The following is a 6,851-nucleotide window of genomic DNA, read 5'->3' as shown; positions in this document are numbered from 1 at the left end:
ATAAAGGGTTAGTTTAACAATGAGATATCTTTGAGATATCTTCCTTTTTGTTATTTTAAGATGATTTTGGAAAAATATCTGAAGATAACAGTTTACAAAAGTGATATATACTCCTAAATTTATGAGAAAGAATCTTTCCTTTTTCTGGGAATATTTTTTGCTAGCTTTTCTTCTTTATCCTTATGATGCACATAGAGGCTTTATAATTTTTTTATTATTATTATTCAAATCCCTTTGGCTTCGAGAATTAGGGCATCTTGCACAGATTTGCAGATGGTTGTTTCTCTAGCTTAATGAATATTCATCACAATTGGCAAAGTCAGCCCGACAAGGAAAACCCTCAGTTCTTTTAATCTACAAAAGAGTTTGGTCCACCCTTAGGGATGGCTTCCTGTTTTTGTACACTAATGGGGAAATCATAGAAAAGAAGCTTACCTGAGAAAGGGAGGGAGAAAAAAAGCTGGAGGAGCATAAACTGGTGAATTTATAAAAATTTAAGAAGTTTTTTAAAAAAATTATGAGTTTTAAATATTACTTCAGAATTACATTGTAATTCATGAATATAATTTAGAGAATTCATATTAGTTGGTAGCGGTGGTGGTCGTGTGCTATTGAGTTGGTCTGACTCATAGACTTGCATAGGGTTGCTGAGGTTGTAAATCTTTACAGGAGAAGAAAGCCTCATCTTTCTCACTCGCAGAAAGACCTTGCAGTAGCTAGCAGTTCAACTCATAGTCCACTATGCTACCACGGTTTCTTATATTAGTAGGTTATTGCTGTTATTAAGTGCCGTGCAATCATTTCTAACTCATAGTGACCCTCTATAATGTTTACCAGAAGCTGTTGGTAAGTTTGAACCACCAATTTTGCCGTTGAAAATGACCTTGCAGTGCAGTGTTTATCATACAGCGCCACACCAAGACTCCATATTAGTAAGTTGTTGTTTAGTGCTTCTGACTCATAGCAACACTGTGTATGGCTTCCAAGAAGCAGTTAGTTGTATTAAAGTTAGTTGAATGCATTTTGAAATGGGCTAAAGAAATGGTCACTTTGGACTCCAGAAAAAGAAATGACCAGAATAGTATACTCATCCTGGTGAAGTACAGTAGGATAAGCACTGGACCCCAAGGTGGGTTTGAACTGCAAGGTTGGTGGTTCAAATTCACCAGCCTACTCTTCAGAAATGCTATACAGAGTTGCCAGGAGTTGGAACTGACTCAATAGCAGTAAACAACAACAATTATTGAGAATTAAATTTCATTTTCCTGTTAGTTCACAATGATATTCTATAAATTTCTCATTTGCCTTGCTGACGAGTCTTTCCTAGGTAAATTATGATTATTGTTGTGAGATTAAACTTTTTTTTGCCAACTTGCACCATGTGGATATGCCATCCAGCAGCACTGAGGCTTTTAGCTAACAATATTGTTGAATTCAAAAATGATGGTTAAAAAAACCTCTATGACTATCACATAAAATTAAGTATAATTCTGTGAAAAGAAAAACAACAACAATGACAAGAAAACAAGTATTTACAAATATGAACAGTTTCTCATTTTATGTCTGTTTTTTTTCCCCATCAACTCTTTTTCTTTTTTTATTTAAAAAGTGTTCAAAGTAAATAATCCTTACAAAATAGTAAAATGAAAAACAATAATGAGAAACCTTATATGCAGAAACATTCCCAACTGGGCTGTTGATTCTAAAACCTGCAGAATGCAGCAAATATTAAAAGTGAGAAAAAATTTAAGAGCATTCAAAGTTTATTTAGGGATCTGACCACCTGATCAAAATCAAAATCAAGAGAAATATCTTTACTTATTAAATAGAAAAGATTGCCATTCAAATTAGATAAACATTATGCCTAAGAACCAATAATACTATTTCATGTCCTTAACATCTCAAGCACTGAACAATTCTATGTATTCAATTCCAGGGTGACACTTGAGCAATACTGTGAGGTTGTTAAGTGGCAAAGACACACACACACACGCACACACACACACACAAGGTCTTGAGGCTTTCCTGAACACTACAACAACAAACTATTTTAGTTCAGACATTTTATACTGGAGAAAGCTATTTTTAGAGTGAATCACATCCTGGTCTTCAAAAACAATGGGCTAAAACTGGGTACTAAATATAAGGGCAATATTTCCACTGTGAAAAGGAAAATGTGTGTGTGTGCGTGCGTGTGTGTGTGTGTGTGTGTGTGTGTGTGCAATACCTCTCCAAAAAAAACTGTCAATGACTGATTGAATTCTCTAACTATTTTACAAACCATATTATAGCAAGAACACTATGCTTTCAAATTATTCTATATCTTGCGTTGTGTGCTTGTTTTGGGTGCTTCAGTAAATAACACTACATATTGTTGTTGGTAAGGGCAATCAAGTTGGTTCCAACAGATAATGGCCCTGTATAGGGTTTTCAAGGAGCAGCTAGTAGTTGTTTGAATCGCCAACCTTGTGGTTAGCAATAAATGCTTACTCTACAGCACTACACCAGTTTTTGCATTTGGTTGCCAAAGTAAAATTCTCATTATTTTCAAAAGGTGAAGTATTTGGTACATTGTTGCGCACCCAGTTTTCCTTTTGTTGTTGTTGTTAAGTGCCGTTGAGTCGATTCTGACTCATATCGACCCTGTATATGGTTTCCAAGGAGGTGCTGGTAGATTTTAACTGAGGACTTTGTGGTTCATAGTCCAGTGCTGATCCAGTGATACACCAGGATTCCAAAATTCTCCTTTAGGGCACTACAAAAATTGCTCTTTACGTCTTAAAGAGATAGAGTTGTGCTCTTTAGAAAGAGAAAATGGAACAGTTGTGAATCCAAATGATTCAAGGCAGCTTGCAAACAAATTAGAAACTCCTGCTGCTTTTGAACTTTAGCCCTGCAAAGTTAGTATACACAGAAAAGCACTCTTCTATGGTTAGTTGTTTATGTTTTTCTAAATGGAGGTGCTGTTATCCAGATGCATATTCTAAATGATTTTTGCTTTTTATGAAAAATTAAAGAAGTCTTGCCAATTCTAAGCTCTAAAAATAATACAAATTGTAGTGAATGGGTGTTTGTTTCAATATCAGCATGACATCTGCAATATTTACTTTTTTTTTTTTTTTGTACTAAAAGAAACATTCCTATGAAAGTTGTTAATGGAAAGAAAGCTAAGAAAAATGTTTTTCTTTCCTCAAGTCAATTTTTTTATTTTCAAACCAAAATTATTTTACCATGTTAAAAAATATATTGCTGAAATTAATCGAAAAGATGGTCTCATTAAATGATGCTCTGTAGAAAAGTAAGGGATCAATTCTACAAAATTTTCATACCAGTTTGAAATACTCTTTTCGAACATTTATATGCTAGAAGTTGAAATGTTATTGTGGTAAGAAGCATTATAGGCTATATGTGTCCTTATATAAACCAGCTAAATTGTAGCAATATTATGCTTGAATATTTCATACTTAAATCTATATTTATAATTTGCTAGTACAACTGAAAATCCTTCTTTGATGCATCTGATTTTTGTTATGTTTGTCAAAATCTTAATTTCCTGGCCATTGTCTAGATAATGACTAATAAAAGTATTATAGATTGAGTTAATATTGAAATATTTAGACACCAATTTTGTTATTCATCACAGGGTTAAACTCTGCTGCAATAATTACCTTTTAGTAATCTTAGAATTTGTAATCTTAGTCAGCGTCTGAAGAGAAAATAAACAAAATTCCCCTAAATAAATTATTTTATTATATGCCTTAAAAATGTAAACATGAATTTAGACAATGACCTCAGAAGGTTTGTTATTTTTACTGAAGTGATTAAAATAATGCTTCAAAGATAAACCTGTCAACCATGATATTGTTATATTGACTTTACTATTTAAAAAACAAAAAAACCAAACCCAGTGCATTCAAATTTCTTCTGACTCACAGTGAACCTGTATGAATTGACTTCACTATTAAATCTGTTTAAATAGACAATGGGTTGAATAAAGCATCTATCAAGTAGTTAATTCTCTTTATTGAGCAAAATCAAATTGCATTTATCTTTGCTTCAATGCGTTTTAGATATGTTGCCTTGTTGAATACAATACACATTTATAAAAACTAAAAATAAAAACCAGAAAAAATGGGAACAAATATAATAATTAGAAACCACGGAGTGATGAATAAAGAACATATTTATTTTGTGTATAAGTCAAGGAAAAATGTGTTCAAAAAACAGGAAAGTTGGTAATCGCATTTGATAGGAAAATCTTCGCTCCCTCTGTTATTGGTAAGTGCCATCAAGTCAGTTCCAACTCATAGCAACATTGTATAGGGTTTCCAAGGAACAGTAGGTGGGCTTGAACTGCTGGCCTTGCAATTAGCAGTCCAGTGCTTATCCTATGTCACTCCAGGACTCCTTTCTCTCTTTTTCTCCATACTAACTTTGGCCAACAAGGCAAATCATCTTTAACCAGGAAGAATATAATTCAAGACTTCAGTCAATTCCCACCAGCTCCTAGGGAAGAGCTCATGTATCTAAATTTGTAATCTGCCTCCTCATTTCAGCCTCCAGTCATTCTTATTTTGTTTCTGATACTTGAACCCTGTTTTTTTGTGTTTGGCTTGCTAGTTTGAAATTTTAATGGTTCTGCCTTTTATCAAATTGATATCCTCATATTCATGTTAGCTGGTACATTAGTGAATAACTGCTATTATAACAGAAATGTCACAGGTAAATGGCTTTAATAAACAGAATTTTACTTTCTCATAGTTTAGGATGTTAGAAGTTCAAATTCAGATTGCCAGTTCCAGCTCCCAAAACACACTGCTGTTGAGTTGAGTCAATTCGTACTCACAATGACACTGTGTTGTTGTTGTTGTTGTTAAGTGTTGTCGAGTCCATTCTGACCCATAGCAACCATGTATAGGGTTTCTGAGGAGTGGCTGGTAAGCTTGAACTGCCGACCTTGCATTTCAAACTGACTTTGCAGCCCAGCATATTAACCCACAGCGCCACACCAGGACTCCAAAATGAGCCTGGAGAACAGAGTCAAACTGCTGCATAGGGTTCCCAAGGCTATAAATCTTTACCAAAGCTGACTGCCTCATTTCCTCCTGTGAAGTTGCTGGTGAATTATAACTGCCAACTTCTGATAGCAGCTAGTGCCTAACCCACTGTGCCACCATGGCTCCTACTAACTCTAGGGGAAGGCTTTATTTCTCTGTGGACTATGAAGGATTATTCCCTATCTTCTGAGTTTCTACTCCTGAGTCATCTTCATATGGCCTGGCATTTCTCTCCCCCATCTCTGCTACTTTTGTTTGCCTGTTTTAATCTCTTTTGTATTTCAAAAGTGATTTAAGGCCTACCCTATACAAATCCTATTCATTAACATGACAAAAACAACTCATTCACAAATAGGATTATAACCTCAATCACATTATTGTTGTTGTTAAATGCTTTCAAGTCATTTCTGATTCATAGCAACCCTCTACAGAGTTTCCAAGGAACAGCTCGTGAGTTTGAACTGCCAACCTTGCTGTTGAAATGGCCGTTGCAGACCAGTACATTATCCTGAAGCTCCACACCAGGACTCCTCAGTCATAAAGGTTTGGGATTGAAACACATATTTTGGGGTGCCACAATTCAGTTCATAACATATTATCTCAGAGAAGTCTTGGCTCTGTTCTTCCCTTGTAGTTTCCCCCTTGGGTAAATGCCAAACACTTTTGGGGTACTATTTCCCTCAGGAGTTAGCTAGAGTCTATATTACAGATAGGAGTCCTGGTGTTGCACTGTAGGATAAGCACTGGACTGCTAACCAAAAGGTTGGCAGTTTAAATCCACCAGCCTCTCCTTGGAAACCCTAGACAGGGTTGCTATGATTTCGAACTGACTCAATAGCATAACAGCAATAACATACCACAGACAATAGTTTTAAAGGTTAATAATATGATAATGGAGTCCTGGTGTGGCACTGTAGGATAGGCACTAGAAACAAGGTTGGTTTGAATCTTAAAGTCAGCGGTTCAAAGTCAACAGTTGCTGCTGCGAAACCCTATACAAGGTTGCTATGAGTCTGAACCTACTGGACAGCACTTAGCAACAATAATATGATAATGGTAACAAAAACAAATTTGTTTTCGTATTCTTTTTATTTTATCTATTAAACTGGCTACACCTGCTGGTACAAAGTCAGTGGATTGGTTTCTTGGGTTGCCTACAACTCTTCATTGAGAAATTCTGCATTCATCCTGCAGGGCTTTCTCAGTCTTAGTCTTCACTGCCTCACAGGTCAGTTTGTCAGGTCAGGTTTCTGGCTTAGGTTGCACTTTGCTGCCCTCTTCTGACCCACAATCATGGTGGTGATCTGGCAAAAATTCATCAATACTCTCTGGAATTCATTCTTTTTATGATTCTATTACTGCTATTTCTTAGATCCATATCTAGAATAATAAAATCTATTTCCATCATATTTAAGAAGGCTGAATTTATATAATTACTGAATGAAGAACTGTAATTATCTACATCTAAATTAATGGTGGCAATAAAAGTTAACCTTTTTCCATGATCAGCTCAATATGTCAATTTATTAGACATAAACTGTAATTAAATGAGGATTCAAGATAAAAGCATAACTAACATGAATTAATTATAATATTCAAATATCAATTTCTTAAGTTAGTCTTTGATGGATATACTTCATCCATTCAGTAGATGTTGATTATGTACTCTCTCCTGAAAGTGAAGAGGACTTAAAACATTTACTGATGAAGATCAAAGAGCACAGCCTTCGGTGTGGATTACATCTCAATGTCAAGAAAACAAAAATCCCCACTACTGGACCAGTAAACAACATT

General features: G+C 35.1%; 1 pseudogene; it reads right to left on the bottom strand.

The window, feature by feature from the left end:
• Window positions 1-6,851, bottom strand: part of LOC102825874 — a 13,916-nt pseudogene that overhangs the window by 6,177 nt on the left and 888 nt on the right.

The sequence above is a fragment of the Chrysochloris asiatica genome, unplaced genomic scaffold (assembly GCF_000296735.1).
Source record: "Chrysochloris asiatica unplaced genomic scaffold, ChrAsi1.0 scaffold00059, whole genome shotgun sequence".
Classification (NCBI taxonomy): Eukaryota; Metazoa; Chordata; class Mammalia; order Afrosoricida; family Chrysochloridae; genus Chrysochloris; species Chrysochloris asiatica.
The sequence above is the reverse complement of the archived record's forward strand: the minus strand, read 5'-3'. Positions and strand labels throughout refer to the sequence as shown.